The sequence below is a fragment of the Taudactylus pleione genome, unplaced genomic scaffold (genome assembly GCF_031769625.1).
Source record: "Taudactylus pleione unplaced genomic scaffold, aTauple2 ptg000082l, whole genome shotgun sequence".
NCBI classification, from domain to species: Eukaryota; Metazoa; Chordata; class Amphibia; order Anura; family Myobatrachidae; genus Taudactylus; species Taudactylus pleione.
In genome coordinates this window covers 2,061,351-2,087,787 of record NW_028284484.1, presented here as the reverse complement: position 1 = coordinate 2,087,787, position 26,437 = coordinate 2,061,351, and positions in this window count along the sequence as shown.

The following is a 26,437-nucleotide window of genomic DNA, read 5'->3' as shown; positions in this document are numbered from 1 at the left end:
ATGACACCTTGACATTCCACTCAGCTGCTCTGCCTCACTGTCACACACTGCAGGCAGCCTGGCCCCTGGGTAGCAGCTTCCTTGCTTGCTTGGGCTCTGGTCCGATCAGCCACAGTCTCGCAAGATTTTGCATCATAATCTCACGAGACTGTGACTGTAATGAAGCTCCTCAGCGGCGGCTGCTGAAAGGAAACAGCTGAGCTGCCGAGGAGTACTGCAGAGGAGACTGCTAAATGCTGTACTCCGGTTTCAATAGAAGTAGTGGCCGGATGCAGGGGACAGTGTGTGTGGGCCCCCTATGTGTGGGGGCCCCCGGGACGACCGCCCCTGTCGCCCTGCCTATAATCCGGCCCTGTGGAAATTTGTCTAAAAATTCCACACTTCTACCACGTTAGGACCATTCACCGTTATTAACCCTTTTAGCAGACCTCCCAATTGTCCTGATTTAGGTGGAACAGTTCTGATCTGAGGGCCTGATTCAGCAAGGAACGCAGTTGCTAATTTGCACGCAATCTGTCGATTAATTCGCACTGCGCATGTGTATGCATTGCAGCGTGCAACACATGAGCCAGATGCTGAAGTCAGAACTGTGCACGCAGAGGCTATGAAGACTCTTTACAGAGATTGACAGGAAGTGCTGTTTGTGGGTGGTGACAGGAGGGTGGTCGGGCGAACGTAGATGTGCCAGTGTGTTTCAGCGCCATTGCAGGGGCGTGCATAAATTAGCCACTGTGATACCAAATGCCTCCTGATGTCTCATAGCGTGCGCAGACGTTACCAATTCCTGAGTGAGGTCTGATCTGCATTAACAGTGTGTCTGGGTCCGATGTTACTCGATGTTACCGATTGTTTCACTGTGTTGCCCAAGTATACGGATGTGAGTAAGGGGAAGGGGGCGTCCTTATGTCAGGCTGCGATTGCAATGCGAATGCAACATTTACATATCCCTGCTGATATTAGCAGAGCAGTTGTGTGCGTATAAGCAGAATAGCGATCCTTGCTGAATCAGGCCCTGAGTCACCTGTCCCTCCTTCCCAATCAGGAGTTCACCAGTCAGCAAAGCCATAACTGCCATAGGTGCAGCTGCTATGGAGCCCAAAGCTGAGGGGAGCCATCTGACTTGTCAAAGTTACATGTGTTGCATACATATTTCACCATTGGGTGGTACATAGGGGCCCTTATAAACTTTTGCTATGGGGCCTTCAAATATCTAGTTATGCCCCTGTCAGTCAGTGAAAGGTTTCCACACACCCGTGATGGGAGGCGCAACATTAAGGATCCTTTCAGGCAAAAGGAACAGAACGCAGTGATACAACAAGAATACAATGTATATGATTAAAATAATACAGTGAAAAATTTTTATTGAATTACTAAGAAATATATAAAACGTTACTACTTGACCAGCGGTGAAAAAGAATTTTAATAGAACCTTTCTAATAATTCTTTTTCACTATCTAATTATCTATACTATCTGTGATTTTAAACAATATTTCGCCTTTTTCTCGAACACATTTTAAAGAATATAACTAATAAAGATGCATTGAATTTTATATATTAAGTGACAGAAAATGATAGAAAAAATATAATATTGATCCAAAGAGTGCACCTGGATATATATACTGTTATTTCCTCTTTGAATGTGTGTTTACTAGATAATTACTTACAGAGTAAAGGGTAGCACCTCTAACATACATTAGTATATTTGTACAATCAGTTCTATTAAAAACCATAATATTAGAGTTGTTGTATCAAAGATAAATTGTTTTCTCTGCAAAATAGAAATGAACAATGAATACATATTTATACTGGTGCGAGACCAAAAATCATATAATAAAACTCACTATTGTGTATTCTCATGTTACCATCTAATATATCTTTATATATAACTTATGCACTTAAACCTCTAAGAATAAAGACACAGACAACAGTGCTGGCATTTAAAATGTTTGTCAATTTTATTTTTGACAAGTATTAAATTTTTGGCTATAGTTAATAATGGTGGAAGCACAAAGAGGACAATCAAACAATTAAACAAACCAACAAACACACTCAATCCAAGCATTGGTGATCAACTCTCCTTATGGTGCGAACACACGTAGCGATTAGCTAGCGATACAATATCGATGGCTGATCGTCTTGCACTCTCCCTGGTGTGCTGGATGTTCGATAAACATCCAGCACACTACCAACTCACTGACGACTATAGCAACCCGTGATCAACGATCACGGGTCCCTATAGGAACCTGCTCGATATCGAGCAAGTTGACCGGCATGCACGGCCGATGGACGATGTCGCTATCATCCATACGTACCTGCGCATCGCTGGTCGATGGCGAGTTGGTAGGGACCATTTAAATGACCGATTTGAATGATACTGGTAACAATAACGATATAGTTATCGTTCAAATCGCTCATTTAAATCACTACGTGTGTATGTACCATTATACTTGAACCACCCGTCCGGTTGGTGTAGCCATTTACCGTTCAGGACAATTGGCTGTCGCCTTACTCCACCTCAAGAAGAGAGCACCCACAAATCCTAAAACTGCTAACATTAAACTAACCCAAACTGAAAGTGGGGGGGGACTGGATCAAAGAGGCAGCTTCATATGCTTCCTCACACTAAGGGCCTGATTCAGACCTGCTCGCAAGCAGGTCGATGGTGGGGCATTGCACTGCAAGCCCCGGAGCGAGAGAGAAATTCTCTCGCTCCGGGGCTCGCTAAAAATGGGGTGCTGTCGATGTTGATCGTCAGCTCGCCCCATTTTGTAGGTGGGGTGGGGGGGTGGCTGGACAAACGGGGGCGTTCCTGAAGGAACGCCTGCCGTTTGTGGGCGGCCCTACTGACATCACGAGTGATGTCTTTAGTAGTGAGCTTCTGGCTCTATTAGAGCCGGAAGCTCACTGGGGCTTGTGGCAGATGAGACCCTAACACAAGGGTCTCGTTGCAAGCCCGATGGTCGTGATGGTCGCAACCATCACCTGGCTGCTCGCTAAAGCTGTGGGTGGTCACCCACAGCTTAGCGAGCGACCAGGAGGCCGTTTTAAAAAAAAAAAACAAAGCGGGCACCCTGATTCAGAGCGAACGCTCGCTTTTTGCGAGCAGCTCTGAATCAGGCCCTAAGTACACTCTAAATCCCTCCCAACAAACCATCATTGGCTGCCTGGACAGACTAAACTTAAAGGCACAATTACCAGCACAATACTCAAAAACCCTTGTGGTTTAATGTCCCTCATGCTTAATGTCATCCTTCGGGATAACATATAAATAGAAGTAATGCGCCGCTTGCCTCTCATTCACGCTAGGGCTTTGTAAGAACTCAAGAGGCTTTATGATTTTTACAACCCTTGGACATCTATATGGACTGAAGAGAATAACCACAGAATTGTTGAGCATGGGTTTTGTATAAGGGTTACTTTAAATGTAATAACAAAGAAAAGAAAATATGTTAATTCAGTGTTTGTGTGGGTGGTTTTATGCATATCTCCAAGGTAGGCAGCTCTGGCATGCTAAGACCTGTTGTAATACATGCAAAAATTATATATTCAACATTTAGGGGTAAATTAACTAAACTGAGAGTTTGGGAGAGTTTGTAATCTCTGGAGAGTTTGGGCATTTTTTCCCACTCTCAAATTTACTAATGTAAAACTTAGAGATCTCCTTTGCTACAGGAATATATTGGAGAGTTAGCAAACTCTCTTCAATTCACCATCAGCAAAACTCGAGAACATTTTCACTAGTGAAGATAGGATTCGGGAATTTACCAAGCAGAGAGTTTCTAAACTCTCACGAGAAGGGAGAACTCTCCTGTAAAAACTCGTGAAAAAAATTCACCTGCCTCTGATCTGCAAGTTTGGAAGAAACATACACAGACCACTGTGATCCATGTATGTTTCTGCCTGTAAATAGATAGAAAAGGTTAAAAGTGTTTAAAAAAAAAATGACATGGGCCCTCCCCCTAAAGCTTAACCAGCCCTGGACTTGCCAGCCAGTCCTGGTTTCTAAAACTACAGGGAACAAAATGTGTAGGATTCCACCGAACCAGCACCTGGTGTGTGTGTCTTGTGCTTTTTACACATTTATTTACAGGTGAAGTATACTTACCAGTGGCCCCTTAATTCCCCCGCATGCTGGTACTTGTAGTTCTCCAAGTACCAGCATGCGGGGGAGGCTTGCTTGGACCTTTAGTTCCACTGTAAAGACAATGTGAATAATTCTATTTTTAACACTACATACACTATCAACCTGCCACCTACCACCCAGGGGTGGAGGGGATAGCCCTGGGCTATCAGCCTAGGACAGGGGTGCCCTGGAGAGGGGGACCCCTTTATTGATCCTGGTCTAGGCTGTCTAGTGGTCAGGGCTGATGCTGCAGCTGGGGGGCCTGGCGAAAGGGCTCCCCTGGCTGTAGCTTCAGTCCCCCACTAGAAAGGGTCCGGAGCTGGTTTTAAATATAGGGGGAACCTCACATATTTTTTTCCCCCTATATTTAAAACCAGGTCTGGCCCTGCATCCAGGTGCTAGTTCTTAAATTACGGTGGAAACCTACACATTTTGTTCCCTATAATTTTAAGAACCAGGACTGGCTGGCAAGTCTGGGGCTGGTTAGGCTTTAGGGGGCCCTATGTCATTTATTTTTTAAACTTTTAACCTGTTTTTTGACAGGCTAGAACATAAGCAGCCTTCACATATCTCACTAATATGTGCAGACTGCTTACTCGGGAGAGTTTTGCAGAGAGAAGACACTGCAATCTCGGGTGAGTAATCTCCTGCAAAACCTGCTACTTGGGGGAGAAATCTTGTTCTGCTTCACCATCGGACATCTCACTCTCAGCTAAACTCACTTCTTGGTAAATTTGAGTTTCAGAAGCCTCACATCTCCCGAGTTTCGGCGTAGCTACACGAGTTGAAAAAAAAGCAAACTCTCCCAGACTTGATTCTTAGTAAATTTACCCCTATGTCACTTGGGTGCCCCATGTTTTTTTGCAACCACTATGTATTACCTTTGCTTTCTCTGCAATGAGCCTCCCTAGGTGTCTTGAGCCAGTATGCATATAAAGAACACGTGGTACGGTAGCCACCGTTTTGGTTAGGAATAATATTTCATCTTCATACAAGAAAATACATTGTAATGTACGTGTTGGGGGAAAGGCAAAATGTGAACTTCCCTAAACAAACATCCTGGAGAGACAACATCCTCCTACGTCTCTCCAACATCATCCCTCTGCATCTCTACTGTGCCACCCCCTTACTACTCGCAGGGCCAAACTAGGGTTTTTGTCACCCGGGGCAAGACAGTAATTTGGAGCCCACCCCCCGGTAACTCCCTCATAGTAATGCCCCCTGCAGTAGTGCCCCCATAGTAATGCCCCCTTCAGCAGTGCACCTATAGTAATGCCCCTGTACTAGTGGCCATATGGTAATGTCCCCATAGAAATGCCCCAGTAGTGTAAATATGGTAATGCCCCATAGTGACCAAATAGTAATGCCCCTGTAGAGCCCCCTGGTAATGCCACCTGTAGTGCCCCCTGGTAATGCCTATGTAGAGCCCCCTGGTAATGCCCCTGTAGAGCCCCCTGGTAATGCCCCAGTAGGTAATGCCACTGTAGTCCCAATGTAGTGCCCCCTGTTAATGCCCCCATAGTGCCACATACACACACACACACAAAAAAAAATACTTACCTTAAACCCCGCTCTTGTGACTGCTGCCGTCGGGTCCGCCCGGCTGCTCCTTGGAACTATGGGAGAGATGTAATGACGTCTCTCCCATAGTGCCTGTGGGGAGAGCCGGAAGCTGGAGTTCAGGAGAGAACTCCAGCCTCCGGCTAGCGCGGCGCTGCAGAGAAGGAGCCGGGTGCCCGCAGGTAATAGCATCTAGCTTGGAGTCTCCCTGCGGCGCCAGGCTGGAGGACACTGGCGCCGGGTGCAGCGGCACACCCGCTGCACGTGCACCTCCAGGCCCCCCTAGTTGCGGCCCTGCTACTCGTCAGTACCATCACCCTGCATCTCACCAGCTTCACCCCCCCTGAGTCTCACCAGCTTCATCCCCCTGCGCTTCTCCAATGCCATCCCCCCACCGTTTCTTCAATACCATCTTCCTGTGTTTCAGAAGCATCAGCCCCCCCTGCATCTCACAAGTGCCATTCTTGTGTCTTCACTCCAACACAATCCCCATGTGTCTCTTCAGCTTACTCCCTTACATGCCTCACCATCAGCTCCCTGCCCCTGTGTCTCCTCTCCCTCCAGCAGCTTATAAGGGGTTCCTTTACAAGCAGCTCCCTACCCGTGTCTCCTTTCCCATCAACAGCTTACCCCTCCCATGTCCCTCTAGCAGCAGCTCCCTGCCCCTGTTCCTCCTCTCCAACCAGCATCTTATCCCCTGTGTCCCTTTAACAGCAGCTCCATGCCCTGTGTCTCTTCTCCCACCAGCAGCTTATCCCCCCGTGTCCCTCTAGCACCAGCTCCCTGCCCCTGTCTCCTCCCCCACCAGCAGCTTATCCCCCATCCCATGTCCCTCTAGCAGCAGCTCACCTTCGTGCCTGCCCCGGCCCCTGCTCTTCTTTGCAGTTCCTCCTTCCCACCAGTAGCTTACCCCTCCCATGTCCCTCTAGCAGCAGCTCCCTGTCCCTGTACCTCCTCTCCCATCAACAGCTTATCCCCATGTCCCTCTAGCAGCAACTCCATCCCCCTGTGTCTCCTCTCTCACCAGCAGCTTATACACCCCATGTCCCTCTAGCACCAGCTCCCTGCCCATGTCCCTCTAGCAGCAGCTTACCTTCGTGCCTGCCCTGGCCCCTGCTCTTCTTTGGGGCTCCTCAGTGCATGATGCTGCAGCGATGATTGCATGACATCGCATACACTGTGCTGCAAAAGGAGCCACCGGGATGCAGGCCCACAAAGTGAATGACAAGAAGGACAGGCCGCAGGCAGGGAGGAACATGGAGCCAGAAACCGAAGAGGGGGAGGCAGCCGTGGCCAGATAGAGTGGCTCTCTGTCTGTGGGACTTCTGTGCAGGGATGTGGTGGAGGTGGAACTAGTTCCACCTACCATTAGAGGTGATGGAACCCAGTTCCATCACGTTCCTGCCCACTTTAACCCCTGCATCTTTACATACTAAAGATGGAGACTAATGCTGGGTACACACTGGCCGATATATTGGCCGTTCAACTGAACAGTCGATATATCGTGGGTGCGTCGCCCAGTGTATACAGACGATATGTCTGTTGAACAATGTCATTCATAGACATATCGCATCGGCTGTGCAACACAGTTGATGGCAGATATATTTGCTCATTGTGCTGTGTACGGGTGGTCAGCCAACTGCCCTATTGCTGCAGAGGTGGTGTGGGGGGGCCGTGACGCGACCCCATACCAGTTGGCTGATGTTGGTTGTTCAGTGTGTATGAACAACCATCATCTGCAGATATATCTGTATATCAGTCAATCTGCAGATAAATTTTTTAGGTGTGTACCAATCTATAGAAATGACTATCACACATAAATAAGTGCATGACATAAAACACATTTGCTGTAGGGCCATATTATTGCAGATTTTTGAATGATACAGTTGCACAGTTCCAATAATTACCTCCTGAAAGGAAGGAGCATCTCTCAGGGGCATCTGCCTCACTCGGCACAAGTTTGTCAACGCATCATAAATTGTGCACTCACAGGATTTCCTCTGAATCGAGAAAACAAAAGATATAGGATATGCTACAAGGTTAAATGTTTCAGTTGCCTTTTAACTAGGTTCATCCAACATACAGTATTAAAGAATTTGATCACCTTTGAACTGTTGGCTTTTATTCCAATGTGTACTCAGTAGGTCACTCACCCATTGTTCAAATAGCAGCTTACATAACATGTGAAAGTGTGGGGACATGAGGTTGTACTCTTTGCTTAATGGCAATAACAAATTACAATCTCTAAAGGTGAATGTTTGGACAACAAAAAAACTAGAGATAGAGGAAGAGAAAAAATAAAAAGTGTGCCAAAATAAAACAAGACGGATGAGCAGTGTAGGTAGTATTGAAAGTAGAGCCTAACACACAGACGTGGTTTCTGAATTATCAAAGAGAAAATTAAATTGGCGCTTGTCCTTCACAGAGATCCACCTTCTTCTGATAGGTCACAAGCCTATCTTGCAATATAGCATTGGATTTAAATCCATAAAATAGAGAGCTAAACCAGTTTCATAGACTTAACCCTTCTGTACTACCTGCCCCTCTGCTCTAACAACAATGAGACCTGGCTGGACACAAAGGGAGCAATATCGTGATGTAACAGAGCACCCACTAGAACTAGGGTCGGCATGGCTATAGACTTCGCCACTAGTTTTTCTGTAGGTCCAGACTCCAGAACACATTTCTGAATAGCCACACGGCTTATCCTAGCTACAGTATGTGGCATCAGTCCTGACATTGCTATACTGCCTGGTGAGTGTACAATTCTCAAGATTCCGCTGTCTTCTTCCTCTCTCTGTGTGTGATTTCTTCTTCTGTCTCCTCTGTTGCAAGTGGCAGCTTTCTGTCTCAATTCTACTTCCCTGTGTGACAGCTTCTCCTCCTCTCTGCCCCTGTTGTGTGACAGTTTTCCAATGCATCATCACCCGTAGCTCCCCTGAATGTTTGACACAGCCTCCTCTCTGTGAGTGTAAGCCTCTATCCCTTCACCCGGCGACAGCCTCAACCTTCCTCAACCTAGTGTGTGGCAGCCTCATCCTTTAATAACTCACAACGCAATTTTTTGTAGTCCTTACTTATGGAATTGATGCTCACTTGAAATAAATCAAGTACCTTCTAACCTCACTTCTAAATCCAATCTTAAAACACAGCTCACAAATGAAGCATTCAAATTAGAGATAAGTGGTTCAGATTTGCTACAAACCGAACACACCCAAACTTTGGGGTTCTGAGTCAAACCGAGTCCTGACTTTGGGCCTGATTCAGAGCCGGACGCAATTAGCGCTCGCTCGTTCAGAAAAAGGGGGTGGCTATTCAAATGAACCGTTCGCTCTTTGCGGTCTGTTGACGCCTCCATGTCTGAACGAGCGAACAAAACTTGCGGACGTTTATTTGAAAAATACGCCCCCTGGCCGCTCGCATCATACGTCATGTCCGCTATTTAATAGATTAATCGAGTACATCGACCAGGGTATGAACTGCTCGCTATTCTTGTGGTTGGTTTCTCCTACCGCTACATTGCGAGCAGTTCTGACTATAAAACAACCAGGTGACGTGGTCAATGACGCTGCTGGATTAATTATGCACACCCATAAAACGCCCGTTTTGACCTTTAAGCACGCCTGCGTTCTTAATTCCACTCCCCGTTTTCAAGCACCTTCCCCTGTTACCACCCACATACGCCTCATCCTGTCACTCATATTAGCAGGCATTCGCTATTTAGCGAGCACACGATTTTCGGCCTCACTGAGTGTTTCGCGCCTACGTATTATAAACCGTACGCATGCGCAGAAGTGCGAACATCGCTCGGAACAAGCGTACTGCCGCTTACGAGCGGCTCTGAATCAGGCCCTTTGATCTCTTTGGGGTTAAGAGTTCAATTGAGTCATGACTCGGGGCCTGATTCAGAGTTGGGAATAGGGAGAGCTCTCTCTCTCAACTGTTCATCTTGGTGAAACCATGCTGCACTGCAGGTGGGGCACATTTAAAATGTGCAGAGAGATTTAGATTTGGGAGGGACGTGTCCAAACTGACATTTAAAGTGCAGTGTAATAATAAAGCTGTGCAGTATTTGTGAGCTACATGCAAAAACAGCCAGTATTTACACTACATGCAAAAAAAATTATGTATTTCTACCCCTTGCATTGCAACATGGTTTGCCCAGATACACAGTTAAGTGCTATCTCTCTCTCTATTCCCAACTCTGAATCAGGCCCTCAGTTCTTCATGACAGTTCGGTACTCTGATCCAGCATCCTAAGTACACAATCCAGCGTACCACCGCTTGTGTCAACCCGGCGGCACAGGCCGCAATTCAGTGTCCAAAGTACGCAAACCTGCGTACCACCACCTGTGTCGAACCGGCAGCACAGGTCCTTCTTCTGACCACCACAGCCTGCAAAGGCTGCTACACGGCCCAAAGGTCGCATCTTGTTCTACAGCTCACAGGCCACAATCTGCCAAGGCTGCTACACGGCGAAAGCCCCATCTTGTTCTACGGCCCACAGGCCACAGCCTGCCAAGGCTGCTACATGGCCCAAAGGCCGCATCTTGTTCTACAGCCCACAGGCCACAGCCAACCAAGGCTTCTACATGGCCCAAAGGCCGCATCTTGTTCTATGGCCCACAGGCCACAGCCTGCCAAGGCTGCTACATGGCCCAAAGGCCGCACCTTGTTCTATGGCCCAAAGGTTGCATCTTGTCCTATGGCCCACAGGCCACTACAAGCCAAAGCTTACCAGCCCTCAAGGCTGCTGCACGGCCCAAAGGCAGCCTCTTACCACACTACCCTCGGGCCCCGACTAGTCCAAGACTTACCAGCCCTCAAGGCTGCTCCACGGCCGCAGCTAGCCAAGTGTTTCAGCCTTCAAGTATGTTGCTGGACTATACCTACAAAAGATAATACCCATACCCTAACAGCAATGCCTTTTGTGAAAAATAATAACTGTAATTAAATTGAGGGTACTAGTATATTTTTGTGTCTGTAAAGTGCAGATTTTAAAAATGTAAAAAAATACACCTGCTGCAGCCTTCAGCAATCCTAAAAACACCTGTCTCACCCATAAAGCACCCAAAAATACCTATCCCAGTACTTTATCCCGATTTGAAACACTTTTTACATTTTCGCCCCAAAAATTACATGTCTTGTTGAATCTAATTTAAGACAATTTTCTTTCCATTTTTGCCTAATTAGTCATTAGGGGGGTTTTCCAAAGGGTTGTGAACCATGTCCCCACATTTTTACCACAAAATATGGATTTTGAACTTCTTTTCACCTGCCTATGGGTGGAGAAACTTGAATAGGACGATACTTCGGAAAGTGGAGAAAATTGCACATATTGGCTTTTCGCCTCTAATTGAATACGGGCCTTAATGCATTAACAATGACTTTATACAAATAATTGTATGCATGCATAACATATTTAAATCACTGCTAACATCCTTAATATGATATATACAGTATATATAGGTACATATAATTACTGCATGTTCATAGACAGTGCATGATTTTTCAAAGCTTCACCCTTACCCTCTCCCCCAATATACATTTCCCAGCCTCAAATACACTTGCATTTTGAAGAAAAAAGTAACAACTTTTACCTGCTCCTGGGTAGCTGGAGAGGCTGCAATCCAGATGCAGTGATGTCTGAGGCAGAATACTATCTGAAGGCTAATGCAGGATCTCTAGAGTAAATTCCAAATGTTAAGGTTCAGAGCAAAGAAAAAAACTTGTCCCAATAAAACTGCAGCAAACACCTTTTTGTCATGATTTGTTTGTACCCTTGTTTATGTATTATGCACTTGTGTAAACTCACTGTGAAATACCTTTTATACCTGCACAAAACACAAAGGGGGAGATTTAATAAAACTGGGGGAGAGATAAAATTGGAGGTAAATAGCACAAACCAATAAGCTCTTAACTGTCACTTTACAGGCTGTGTTTGAAAAATGACATATAGGAGCTGATTGGTTGGTGCTATTTATCTCCAATTTTATCTCTCTCCAAGCTTTATTAAATCTCCCCCAAAGTGTGTCTATTTTAAATGGAGAAAAGTAAACAAATGAAAGCATGAAAATGTCTACTGTGTTTTGCTTCTATTTTAATCCAGACATATATGTGTGTACATATAACTATGTATATATAGCTATATCTATGACATAATATTTGCAAAAAAAATATAAAATGCCTTACTGGATGATTTTTATTTTCCAATAAGTGGAACAGCAATGGGTACAACCATTGCCCCTAGCAATGGTTTTTTATGGAAGTGTGTAAAGAAATGTGATTTTTAATAACAATTCATGTTTACATCATATAAAAATATTTTGGAAATTCATAAATAATATACTGGTGTGGGAAAGCCCTGTGGATACTTTTGAAAAATGTATACATTTTATTGAAGTTAACAATTATAATTTACAGTTCATCTCAGCAGTGGTCACCTTTTAAGATTAAAATCCAATATTCCAATAACTCAGTTTTGTTGAATTGGAAAAAACTGTAGTGCCCAGTAAAAAAGAAAAGAACAATTATCACTCTATGGCCAATGGTTTTAAGAGAGAGACTACCCTAGCTGATAAAGGGCCTCGTTCAGCATGGAACGCATTTGCAACTACGCATGCAATCGGCCAATTGTTGCATACTGCATATGCATTGCAGTGAGTGTGCGCGAACCAGCCACTGCGATTGGGACTGCGATTGTAGTGGCTATGCAGACCCATCGCAGAGTGATTAATAGGAAGTGCCATTTGTGGGTGGTAATGGGGGGGTGGTTGGCCGAATGCAGGCGTGCCAGTGCATTTGAATGCCATTGCAGGGGCGTGCATACATTATCCACTGCGATGCCCTATGCATCCTGAGGCCTGATAGCGTGCATGGAAGTTAGCAATTTAAGCTTAAGAGTAGGCTTGTGCAAGTGTGCATGAGGCTGCGATGGTACTCGATTGTACCAATGTTTTCGCAGTCTTGCTAAATATTATGGATGTGTGTAAGGTAAAGTGGGCATCCTTATGTATTGCAGCGGTGACCACAGTGAATTAGCATACTATCGCAGTTGAACTGTGTGCGTAATTGCTATTGCCTTCACAGTTGTGTTCCTTGCTGAATCAGGCCCATACAGGGATGGTTGTAGGGGCAGGCTAACAGGGCCATCGCCCGGAGCACCAGCCCCTAGAGGGCGCTGCTGAGCCACCCTCTCATCTTCAGGCTTTTTTTTCATTATAATTTCTGGCCGCCGGGCAGCTGCTGCTCCTGGCTGCCTGATTTGTATAGCAGCAGCAACATACTCAGAGTTTCGGAGGCTAAGCCTGAGAAGCTACTCGGAGTCTCGGAGGCTGAGCCTGAGAAGCTCCGCCTCCTTGAGCTCTTATCTCAGTGCTCTGGGAGTGCCCCGCCCAGGCATGGATGATGGCTGCTTGCGACAAGGAAGTGTGTGAGAAGATGACAGCAGTACAGAGTACAGAGACTACACAGCCGACCGGAAAGAGAAGACCAGCATGGTGCTGGGGTGTTGGTAAGAGGGGGGTATTGTGGTGCTGAGGTGTTGGTAAGGTGGGGAGTGTGCTGCTGGTGCTGGGGTGTTGGTAAGGGGGGGAGTGTGGTGCTGGGGTGTTGGTAAGTGGGGGGGTGCTAGTGCTGTTAGGGTGTTGGTAAGGGGGTGTGTGCTGCTGGGGTGTTGGTAAGTGGCAGGAGTGTGCTGCTGGTGCTGGGGTGTTGGTAAAGGGGGGATTGTGCTGTTGGGGTGTTGGTAAGGGAGTGGAGTGAGATGGGGTGTTGGTAAGGCGGGGAGTGTGTAACTGCTGCTGGTGTAAGGGGAGGGGGTGTTGCTGCTGGTGTAAGGGGGGTGTAACTTCTGCTGGTATTAGGGTGTTGGTCAAGGGGGAGCAAGAAATGGAGGCAGGCACCTGTAGCACCTTACACCTCCGTAAGTGCTGGGCATACCTCAAAGTGTGATGAAGTGGGGGTGTTCCGCACAGACATGCCCCCTTTCCGGAAGCTGTAATAACTTATTTTATGGGGGGGAGGGGCGCAAATGGAAACTCTCACCCTGAGCTCCACAATGCCTAGAACCGGCCCTAGGCCCATATATCAGATATGCAGCTATTGGACAGCAGTGGCTTCTTCTGTGGTGTCCCTCCACGATCACTGTTCTTGTTCAGTGTTTTACATATTATACACTCTTGCACAGACATGTTTTCTGATTTATTTAGCTGAGACTTATTCTTAATATTCTTAACCTTTTTGACCATTGTGCACTGTGCTCCAGTAGTCGCTTTGCAGGATGACCACTCCTAGGGATAGTGGCAATAGTGCTCTGGTTTTTCCATTTACAGACAATTTGTCTTACTGTGGACTTGCGAACATCAAGACTTTTAGAGATACTTTTGTATCATTTCCCAGTTTTATGCAAGTCAACTATCCTTAATCTTAAATCTTCTGATATTTCATTTATTTTAGATATCATTCACATCAGGCAATGCTTCCTGTGAATTGCAAACTCCAATATGTAAGTGGTATTTATAGGGATGGACAAAGCCAACAACTCCAATCTTGTCTCATTGATTGGACTCCAGGTTAGTTAGCTCCTGACATCAAAGAGCTTTTTTAAGAAGTCAATAGCCATGGGGTTCACATAGTTTTTGCAAGTTATACTTTGAATAGTAAAAAGGGCTCAGAATACATGTGCCAGAATCCCATCAGCAGTCAAAATCCTGGTGCCAGAATCCCGACCGCCTGCATCCTGATGGTAAGTATTAGGGTTAGGTGGCGGGTTAGGTTTAGGGTCAGGGGTTAGGCTGCGGGAGGGAGGGTTAGGATTAGGCTGCAGGGGGGAAGGGTTAGGGTTAGGCTGTGGAAAAGGTGAGTTAGGGGGAAAAGTTAATGTGCCCATCCACTAGGCGATTAAATTGAGCGATTGAACAATAACGATATCGTTCATTAATCGCTGGTCATTTTAGACATCTATCATCAGGCAAACATGCTGGACAACCTGAGGATAACGTCAGGTTCAGCATGTTTGCAGATGATTGATGACCCTACACTGAACGACTGCTTGTTCAGTGTAGACACATCACAGACTGACAAACGACTGCGCGATCACAATGTCGTAATCGTGCAGTCATTTTGAGATCTGCTAGTGTATGGGCAGCATGAGGGTTAGGACACTTATCTAATTGGGTCGGGATTCTGACTGTCGGTGTGCAGCCATCGGTATTCTGAACGCTGACATACAGACCGCCCGGTTCCCATACCCAACCCAGTAAAAAGATGTATTTAGTATGTAGAAGAGAAGTACTGCAATTTGTGTTAATTAGTTTTAGCAGATTGTGTTTACCTTTTCTTGAGACCTATATGATCTCAGATCACATTTTATGTCCGATTTATGCAGAAATCCAGGAAATTCCAAAGGATTCAGATACTTTTTCTTGCCACTATTTATGCATGTAATATATAAAATAAGCAGTGGCGTATCTATAATTGGTGCAGTGTGTGCGGGGCACACATACCCCTGGGTCCAGGGGGGCCCCGCACCGCACACACTACACCCATTTTTTTTAAAAACTTACCTGTCCGTGGTCCCGCATTGGGTCTCAGCGCTGCTCAGAACACCGGAAAATGGCTGCCGCGGCCATTTTCCCAGTGTTCTGTGCATGCGCAGTAGACTCCGGGCACTAGAGTGTGCCCTGAGTCTACTGCGCATGCGTACAACACCGGAAAATGGCTGCCACGGCCATTTACCGGCATTCTGCGCATACGTAGTAGACTCCAGGCATGCTCTAGTGCCCAGAGTCTACTAAGGCTCCAGTGGCTGGCCACCCGCATCATTAGGCTGCCAGCCACCAGGGAGAGAGGAGGGGGCCCCGCACGGTGAGTGCACACGGGCCCCCTCCTCTCTTAAGACGCCCCTGAAAATAAGACACAAGTGATATTTAGTTTACTGTTTCATAATATATTGTAATAGATTAGCAAAGGGGGAATCATATGCACCCACTGTATGCAATGAGGAACAACACTATAAGTAATATTTCTATAGTCCTCCAGAGTATGGGAGTCTCTTATTCATGAACATCCCTAATCACAGAATAAATTTAAATAGTACACTACTAGGCCATGTGACTCACAGCATGCCCTGTGAGGTATGGTCACCCAATGAGGTTTGGCCATGCCCCCATGATGCATGGCCATGTGCCCACTAACAATGGCAGGGCTGAATGGTAGCCCCACTCTGTCACTGTTCCATGGATAAGTCTTACAATATATACAATATTGGTTGCTGAGTTAACATTAGTAACACCTTGCGCAACTATGTGGGCAACACAATGGAACAATGGTAGCTTGCTGCCTCACAATACTGAGGTTCTGGCTGTGTGGAGTTTGTATGTTCTCCATGTGCTTGTGTGGGTTTACTCTGGGTACTTTAGTAACTTCCCACAATCCAAAAGCATACTGGTAAGTTCAATGGTGTATGACAAAACAAATTTACACATATATATATATATATATATATATATGTGTGTGTGTGTGTGTGTGTGTGTGTGTGTGTGTGTGTGTGTGTGTGTGTGTGTGTGTGTGTACATATGGTAGATTGTATGTTCCACCAGGTAAGGACTAATAAAACGCTGCATGGTAACTGTGTGCTGTTTAAATAACAACAATGCATATTACTTTATCCCATCCTATTTTTAGATATATATCTTTCCACATCCCAAACACAATCCTCTCTCAGAGCCTGTAATTAGCTGAAGAGAATGGTCATACTAGTAAGAAAGGCTGCTAACCATCGATGGCCATCCATAACATCATAACATACAGAATTCCATTTTTTATATTTACTGACCTTTACTCTTGCATCCCTTATAGATGTGGGAAATGTGGTTTGTTCTGGCTCTTGTTAGCCTCTGAGGGATATCAAGTCTTTATTGGTAAGATTGTTCAATTTCGTAGCTTTTCCATATGTGAACTAGATATTAGAAAATGAGATACAGTGTCGATACCAGATAAATACTGTGCACTTATACTATCTTTCTATATTCACACTCACCTATGGTATGATACTGTATAAGCATTGGACACTCTTATTCTGGGCAGTTATATTGGCCAATCAACTGATCCACCAATATATCTTGTGCCCGTCTGCCAGTGTGTACTAGCGCTATGTCTGTGAACGACGTCACTCATATTGCGCCAGTTGTGCTGCAGACGACTGCCCGTACACTTGCTGCAGAGGTCATGGGCCCGATGACAGATGATGGTTGTTCAGTGTGTATGAACAACCATCATCTGCAGATATATCCACAGATCACTCTATCTGCAGATATATCTGTTAGGTGTGCACCCATTACACTACATCTACACCCGTCTCAATGTTGTAGATACAATGTAGGAGATACACCATTGAGCCAGGGTGTCTTAGCTGGGTACACACGATGCAATCCATTGTACAAAATATTGAGGTCTATGTACTAATGAGAGAAAAGGGGGAAAACGCTAAAGGCAGAGAAATTCCCTGTATATACCACTTCTCAGTATGCAGTAAAGGGATTTTCTCTGCCTGCAGCCTGCCAGCGCTAAGTGCAGGCTACAATATCGCACTGCACCTGGGTTACTTAGCGCTGCCATAGACACCTTCTCCTCGCCAGAGAAGCAGAAAGTGAGCTCTGTAACTTTGACCATGTGTCAATAAAGTTTGTTAAGAAAATAAAAACCTCTCTTACTCTGCATAGGATGGGACCCTGGAGACCTGGTGAGTCCAGTCTCTGCTCTACCACCTACACAGCCCACCACCAAGGGGGTGACTTAACAGACCTGCTGAAGAGGGTGAATGAAAGTAACAATAGTCATAGGTAGCTCTTGCTTTGCAGCAGTATGCAGATGAAGCAGGAGTGGCTTTTACACCGTGCTAAGGTGCCCCTTAGTAAATAGACCTCATTGTTTCAAAGCGGATCAGAACAGTATATGGTACAGATTGTGCAGTGTGTATGCCCGATCCGTCATTGTTTCCCGGTGGAACGAAATAAGGTTCTTGGATACAGAAAGTTAATTAAGCCACACAAACCAGTATCTTGAAAAAAGATTCAATTTATTACAACAAATAATAAGATATAAAAGAATAATAGTTGCTTAGCTTCGGAATATAAATGGTTACACGATCCAGGAGCCTCTATATCTGGACGAACAATTTCTTGGCCACCAGCTGCAGTCTGATCCAGGCATAGGGCAGGCCGCTGAAATCTCCTTTGTCTCTGTTTATATAGTATCCTACTTGTCCTACCCAGCTAACTTTTACTAATATGGGTATGAACATACTTCAAACTACTCTATTGGTTAACTACTGATAAGGACTTTCTAAAACTTAACGCAGGCGTACATCACAAAAGACAACGCCTAAAGGATTTATGGCTTGTCTACTTTCCACATTCCTGTACCATTTCATGCCTGATACCACTTCATGTCTGATACACACATAAGAACCATGAAAACAAATCGCTGTCAGTAGCCATTTTGCTCTCCCAATACAGTCGCTCATCGCATCATCCCATCTGCTATTCAGTACAGTAGATGGGGTGATGCAATGAGCAACTCCATGCTGCTACATGCAGCATATAACGATACATTGTACCTGGATTGTGTAGTATGTACGGCGCGCACGATGTAGCGTTACATTGCATCCTGTTTCCTAGGTACACACATCATATAGTGTGCACCCAGCTTAAGATTTGTATACTCCAAGGCCCAAAAATATAAAACAGAGATGAAACAAAATAATTTAATCTATTTCATCAATGGTGGGCGTAGAAATATTTATCATTTGCTGCTCACTCAGAAATTTTATTATAATAATTAATAATCAATAGGATAAAAATCAATAATAAAAAAAATGAAATAACTAAAAATAACTAAAGGTTATTTTTAAAATTGAAGGAACAGAAGATCAGAGTTGCCTGAGGAAGAGGCAGCGAGTCCTTAAAATGCATAGCATTTGGGATTTTATGAGAAGTATTATTTTGGTCATAATTTTAGGACTACAAAGTCCATATTAAGCCCCCAGAAAAATGTCTGCAACCTGTACAATTCAGTTATTAATAGAGACACTGTTACTGATGTGCTCAAGACTTTACTTATCTAATGCCCCTCAGCAGAATGATCAAGCCTGGGTTTCTATTTATATGCCACAGGCAGGACTAGAGATGGCCATCGGAATGCTTGCCATCGATGGCAGTTTTAGCTTGAACCATCAATGGTTTGAAACTATGTGATCAGTACAAGCCCCACCCTTCCCAGCACACATCACAGCGTGACAGCGGCAGCCCAAGGAAGTTGTAATGAAGGAAGTATCTATGTGCGTGACTGATTGTATACAATTAAGCTGCAGCCAGCGCTGCCTGGGAGAGAAAAAAACGCGGGGCTCTGTGCCATGAATGGGGGAGAACAACTGGTTCTCCCCCATCAGTGACAAACCATCAACCATCGGTGGTTAACCATCAATGGTTGTTAACCATCAATGGTCGAGGGCCATCCCTAGGCAGAACTTTACTGATAGATCCATATTCCTGCATAATGGATGCTACTCCCAAGAGTAAAAAAAAAAGAGAGAAGAGGATGTTCTGCTGGTGCTGAAATACTTGATTTCTGGGTAAAATAACAGTCAAGTTTGTACCAAAGAAGTTGTGATTACATAAAATAAAATGTAATTTATATAACATACGCATAAAAAATGAAAATAATAACAAAAGAAAGGAAGAAGCTGTGAGGACTCATCAATGACAAATATCAAATTAAAACAAGTAAATAGACCATGTGTAAAACCCACACTACATATTAATATTCTTGCCCATAGATAGACATGGAATCATTGTAATAGTCCATACACATATCAATTATCAGTATTGATCTGAAGAACGTAGACACTTCAAAAGTCCCGACCTGATATTGGGCCTGATTCAGACCCACTCGCGAGCGGCTGTCCGCTCGCAAGTGGGTCGATGGTCTGCACTGAGCATGCGCACAATGGAGGGAGCTCTGTCGTGCGCATGCGCCAGACGCGACGAGCGAAGGACTTTCCTTCGCTCGTTGTGTCTGATCAAAGGGGGCGTGCTGTCGATGTTGATTGACAGCACGCCCCCTTTGGTGGGCATGCCGGGGGCGTGCCTCCCTGACGGGGGCGTTCCCAAGGGAACGCCTACCGTCAGAAACCGGCCCACTGACATCACTAGTGATGTCAGTGGGAGTGATTTTGGCTCTGATAGAGCCAAAATCACTCCAGCCTTGCGGTTGAAAACCTCAACCGCAGGCTCCGACTCGCAGTTTCGATGGTCGCGATGGTCAAGACGATCGCGGCCATCAAAATGCACTCTCGTATAGGCTGTGGGTGGTGACCCACAGCTATACGAGCGTCCAGGAGGACGTTCCATTTTTATGGAGGACGGCCCTCATTCAGAGCGTGCGCTCTGCTCAGAGCGTACGGCTCTGAATGAGGGCCATAGTCTATAAACATCTTTGGTTAGTGCAACAAAATGCATGTGTAAATAGATGTTAGTTATGTTAGGAAGATAGCAGCATGTATCCTTGTCCATTGACATATAGAGACAATCAAATCTCACATACACACATGTACACTTAAAGTTCCATGTAAACACCCAGGGCCATTGCGACAGCTGTAGGGTCCGGGAACTGAAGGGTGTGGCCACATCCAGGATACATAACCACGCCCCTTACAGAAAAAATGATAGAAAATACTATTCTTCCCTCTGGGCCCTTCTAAGAGGCCAGGGTAATAAATACCTTAGTTTCGGCCCCCTCCTCATGGCGCCCTTATAAATACGCATATAGGGCCTCATTTGTCAACAAGTTTTATCATTCACAACGAGTGATAAAACTCATAGCGTATGATAATGGTGCTCCAGCCAATCAGCTCCCAACTGTCATCTGTTTTGAAAAATGACAGTTGGGAGCTGATTGGCTGGAGCACCATTTATCCTAGTTGCAGAGTTTTATCACTCATTGTGAATGAGAAGACTCATTTATAAATGAGGCCCATAGAGTGTGCTGTGGATGTAATCTATTGGTATTTGGTGGCCCACCTGATCTGAATAAGTTGTCCATGGTCTCAGGCTGCTATGTCTGTATGAGGTTACAGGACACAGGCTCAGTGGGGAGGTATCACAAATGCATTTTGTCCAATCAAAAGGACATTCTCAAAGTGACTTCTTCTTATAGGATGCTATTCTTAGGGCTAAATTTACTAAGAATCGAGTCTGGACGAGTTTGCTTTTTTTTTAACTCGATTAGCTTTGCTGAAACTCGGGTGATTTGAAGCTCCAGAAACTCTCAAATTAACTAAGAAGTGAGTTTAGCTGAGAGTGAGATGTCCGATGGTGAAGCAGAACAAGATTTCTCCACCGAGTAGCAGGTTTTGCAGGAGATTACTCACCTGAGTTTGCAGTGTCTTCTCTCTGCAAAACTCTCCAGAGCGAGCAGCCTGCACATATCAGTGAGATATGTGTAAGCTGCCTGTGTTGTAGCTGTAAAAAAATGGGTTAAATGTCAGAAAATAAGTTATGTAGGGTTCCCCAAACCCCCCCCCCCCCTAACTAAAGCTTAACCAGCCCCGGACTTATGGCTCTGAATCAGGGCGGGCGCTGATCTTTTTAGTTGCAGCCTCCTGGCCGCTCGCATAGCTGTGGGTAACCACCCGCAGCTATTGTGAGCAGCCAGGATGATGGTCACGATGGTCAAGACCATCGCGACCATCGGGCTTGTGACGAGACCCTTGTGGTAGGGTCTTGTGGCCGCAAGCCCCAGAGAGCTTCTGGCTCTAATAGAGCCAGAAACTCTCTCATTGACATCACTGGTGATGTCAGTGGGGCCGCCCACAAACGGCAGGCGTTCGCTTGGGAACGCCTCAGTTTGTGAAGCCACCCCCCTGGCCACGCCTACAAAACGGGGCGAGCTGTCGATCAACATCGACAGCCTCCTTTTGTAGTGAGCCACGGAGCAAGTGCTTTTTGCGCTAGCTCTGGGGCCGCTTGCAAGCGGGTCTGAATCAGGCCCTTAGACTTAATAGATGAAATTTGAACAATAAATGTCTATTTGTCTGGGATTAACCTTAGCTTTTTCTATTGATGCTCTGGAGTGAGCCACAAAAGGCATAGAACTAAAGGCCCCCATACATCTGCAATTGTGCAATTTGCAATCGATTGTGTATAAAAATCTTTCCCTTTTTCAATCGATTGCAGACTGCAGAATTGCCACAATCGATTGAAAAAGGGAAAGATTTTTATACACAATCGATTGCAAATTGCATGATTGCTGCACTCAATTGCTGATGTATGGGGGCCTTAAGAAAATCCTGTGATATACCTTAGCTCAGTCAGCTGGCTGTTAATTCAGCACAGCCTGACATACTTCTGTGTCATCAGGCAAACTGTGGCCCTGATTCAGAGCCGTTCGTTAGAGGCAGTACGCTCGTTGCATTCCGATGTTGAGTAACCGCGCATGCGTCAGTGTTACACTGCGCATGTGCGTACGGCAGATTGCGAGTTTTTTTGTCTCGTTCATCAAATAGCGTACAGGAAGGGACATGTCAAATGTGATTGACAGAACATGCCGTTTTTGGGCGTTGACGGGGGTGGAGATGGAAAAACGCTGGCGTGGCGAGGCGTTTTTTGGGCGTACATACATTAACAAATGCGAACGTCAAATGTGTTCGTACCAACTCATACGTCACTGGATGATCCTCTTTCCCTTCAAAATGCTCGCACAGCTTAGGGGCTGGATAACTCGACCACAGTGGCGATGGCCTTCTCCTCCGTCCCGGCACTCCACGATGTTGCATCGATTAATCACGGCTTGTCAGAAACTCAATTAGTGTTGGATTGAAAACCGGCTTGGTATGTGTTTGGAAAGCAGTTTTTTTGGATAGCACAAAACCGAACGCAGGTGGAAATCATAGCTGCTAATGTCTGGATTACACAATCAATTAGCGTACATTTGTGGGGGTGTATTTTGGCCGCAATGTGTTCGTTTTTGGACTATTGTAACAATAATGTCATCATGTTTAGGTTTGGTCCCTCATTTTGTGTTTGCAAGGTGTTTTTTCCTCCTTAGGTAATGTTTTAAATTTAAACGTTCCTTAACGAGCACTTTTTTTTCAATGTGTAATTTTTAATTTTGAACGTTGTTGGCTTGTGGTCCCAGATTAAAAGTAACCCATTTTTTCAATAATGTCAGAATACAAAGTCGTACATTTGTTGTAAATTTATTGGTATCCACCCAAAAAAAAATACACATATTGAACTCCAACATTTTTGGCAGTGTTCCACAATATTTATTAATTGTGCAAACAATAATTTTTGGGTAAACATAAATGCAAAAATTCAAAACAATTCACAAGAAAGGAGAGGGAAGTTTTGGCCAGAAAGGAATATGAGGCAAGCACAGAAGGAGTGTGGGAAAAGTAGCCAATGGTGTCACCGTTTTTTCGCCCGTTTGGCTGGGGGAGGGAGGGCGCCAGACCGGGTCCGGGATGTCATCGGGCTGGCCTGTCCAGAGGCAGATGTTGTGGCCTCTGGACTAGGCACAGGGCTAGGCACATTTGGAGGCTTGGCTGATGTTGTGCCAGAGGTGGAGGATCCTGATGTTCCGGCAGGAAGGGAGGTCGGCTCCACCATGTGCTGGCGAACGAGCTGCTCCAGGGCAGTGGCAATGCGGATGTTGGCCCTGGTATTTTCCGCCAGGGCCTGACCAATGGTCACGTTGGCCGCAGCATTTTGCTCCAGGGCCTCAGCCACCCGTACCAGACTGGCGTCCATCCTCTGCAGAATCTCCGTATGGAAATCCGATTTAAAATTGAGTTCTGTGAGGAGGGACACTGCCTGCGAGGGGGATTGCCCTGGACTGGCTTCTGCAGGGTCCTCAGCCGGATGTACTGGTTCCTCCCCTGCAGAGCCAGCAGAAATTCTGCGGCCAAGGCTCCCCTCTGGAGCAGACTCATCCGCCTGTGTCTCTGTTGGAAAAATGAGAAAAGACTCACATTAGAATCTACATATTGGCACAATAACATTTCAGAGTTGGTGACATCACAACATTTACCTGGGACAACATGAGGAGCCGCAAAGTCTGGCATGTCCGTATCCATGTTGGACACGCCAAACACCTCCACAGGCTGCACACACCCCTGTGCCAGCTCTTCTAAATCAGTCAACTCCAATGACACAGGGGTGGGACCCCCACCTGTCTCCCTTGCATGCCTAGCCCTGTCCGCCATTTTTTGCTTCAGGCGATATTTGAAGTCGCCCCATCTGTGGGATGAAATTGGAACCATTATTTTTTATTTTATTTTGATTTTGGTTTTAGGGTGGTCAAGTGTTTACTTACCGCCGTTTGACATCCCGGGCTAGACGGACATAATCACCCACCCTATTGACATCCACGGCTACCTCTTCCCACATTCTCCACTTCTGGCTTGCACTCATATTCCTGTCTGCCTGTGGCAGGATGTCCACACACTTCTGAATCAAAACCTCCATCTCCTTTCTTGTGAATTGTGGCTGCCTTTTCTTTTTGGCAGCTTTGCCCGGAATACTGGGCCCAGCAGCCTCTTCCATGTCATCCTCCTCACCTATTTGGGTAAACTTGCAGAATTCTCATCTTCACAACTTGCACAATATTATATTTCTAATTAATCATTGAGTCAAAATGCATGAAATACTTACCGCCTGACTGTTGTCCATTGTTTCCCTGGTCTGTAGCCATGTGTGATGTTCAAACTAGAAATACACCAGAATTGTGTTTTTGTCTCGTGACGTATTTATACATGCGTCCTTATTTTGCGGCCGCATCATTGATTGTGCGTTCCCCTGATCCTTCCTTAATTTGTGCGGGAAACGAAACACTATTTATGGCTTGGGGCGTCTCGACTCGTGGTGGCGTTTATTGAATGTTGGAGGTTACGTTGGTTGGAGTTGATTGTTGGCTGGTGTCGGAGATTACGTTTTTTGTGGGTTTTTTTTTTTTTTTTTTTCTTTGTTTTCCGTTCGTTTTTTTTCCATTTTAGATTTTTTTGGTCGTTTCCAGTTTTGGTAAGTTTGGGGAAGTCTAACTTTGGGTCAATTTGTCTCTCATTCTGGTGTCGATTTTTCTAATAAGTTTTTCCCGTCATTTCATCTCTCTTAGGTTTTATTTTGGCTCTGGCCCAAAGACATTTTGGTCCGGTTTCTTATATATTATCTCTTGGTAAGTTCATTTGTTAAACTGTTTAGGAAATGTTCTTGTTTGTCTGTGCGCAACTTTGGTTGGCCTTCCACATGTAACGTTGTTTTTAGCAAATTCAAACTCTGTGTTTTTTTGACATTATTTATGCCGCGTTATTGTGCCATGTATTTGCGAACTAATTAGCGCATTTTTACTACTTCCTATTGTGTCATGTCTTTGAGAACTAATTTGCGCATTTTTACTACTTCCTATTGTGCCTTGTATTTGCGAACTATTTAGCGCATTTTTACTACTTCCTATTGTGCCTTGTATTTGCGAAATAATTAGCGCTTTATTACTACTTCCTATTGTGCCTTGTATTTGCGAAATAATTAGCGCATTTTTACTACTTCCTATTGTGCCTTGTATTTGCGAACTAATTTGCGCATTTTTACTACTTCCTATTGTGCCTTGTATTTGCAAACTATTTAGCGCATTTTTACTACTTCCTATTGTGCCTTGTATTTGCGAAATAATTAGCGCATTTTTACTACTTCCTATTGTGCCTTGTATTTGCGAACTAATTTGCGCATTTTTACTACTTCCTATTGTGCCTTGTATTTGCAAACTATTTAGCGCATTTTTACTACTTCCTATTGTGCCTTGTATTTGCGAACTATTTAGCGCATTTTTACTACTTCCTATTGTGCCTTGTATTTGCGAAATAATTAGTGCATTTTTACTACTTCCTATTGTGCCTTGTATTTGTGAAATAATTAGCGCATTTTTACTACTTCCTATTGTGCCTTGTATTTGCGAAATAATTAGCGCTTTATTACTACTTCCTATTGTGCCTTGTATTTGCGAAATAATTAGCGCATTTTTACTACTTCCTATTGTGCCTTGTATTTGCGAACTAATTTGCGCATTTTTACTACTTCCTATTGTGCCTTGTATTTGCAAACTATTTAGCGCATTTTTACTACTTCCTATTGTGCCTTGTATTTGCGAAATAATTAGCGCATTTTTACTACTTCCTATTGTGCCTTGTATTTGCGAACTAATTTGCGCATTTTTACTACTTCCTATTGTGCCTTGTATTTGCAAACTATTTAGCGCATTTTTACTACTTCCTATTGTGCCTTGTATTTGCGAACTATTTAGCGCATTTTTACTACTTCCTATTGTGCCTTGTATTTGCGAAATAATTAGTGCATTTTTACTACTTCCTATTGTGCCTTGTATTTGTGAAATAATTAGCGCATTTTTACTACTTCCTATTGTGCCTTGTATTTGCGAAATAATTAGCGCTTTATTACTACTTCCTATTGTGCCTTGTATTTGTGAAATAATTAGCGCTTTGTGAAATGTGTATTCATCCCTTAAAAATGTTTTTTTTTTTGCTGGAGCATTGGTTGCTTACATTTGGCCTCAATTTGACGTAGTGTGCGCAACGTCGTTTTGCTCTTTGCCCAAATGTGTGTGTGTCCCCTTTTATGTTTTGTCTTGCTTAAATTTGTGATAATGACATGGCCAGCATAAAATGATGTATATTTTTGATGT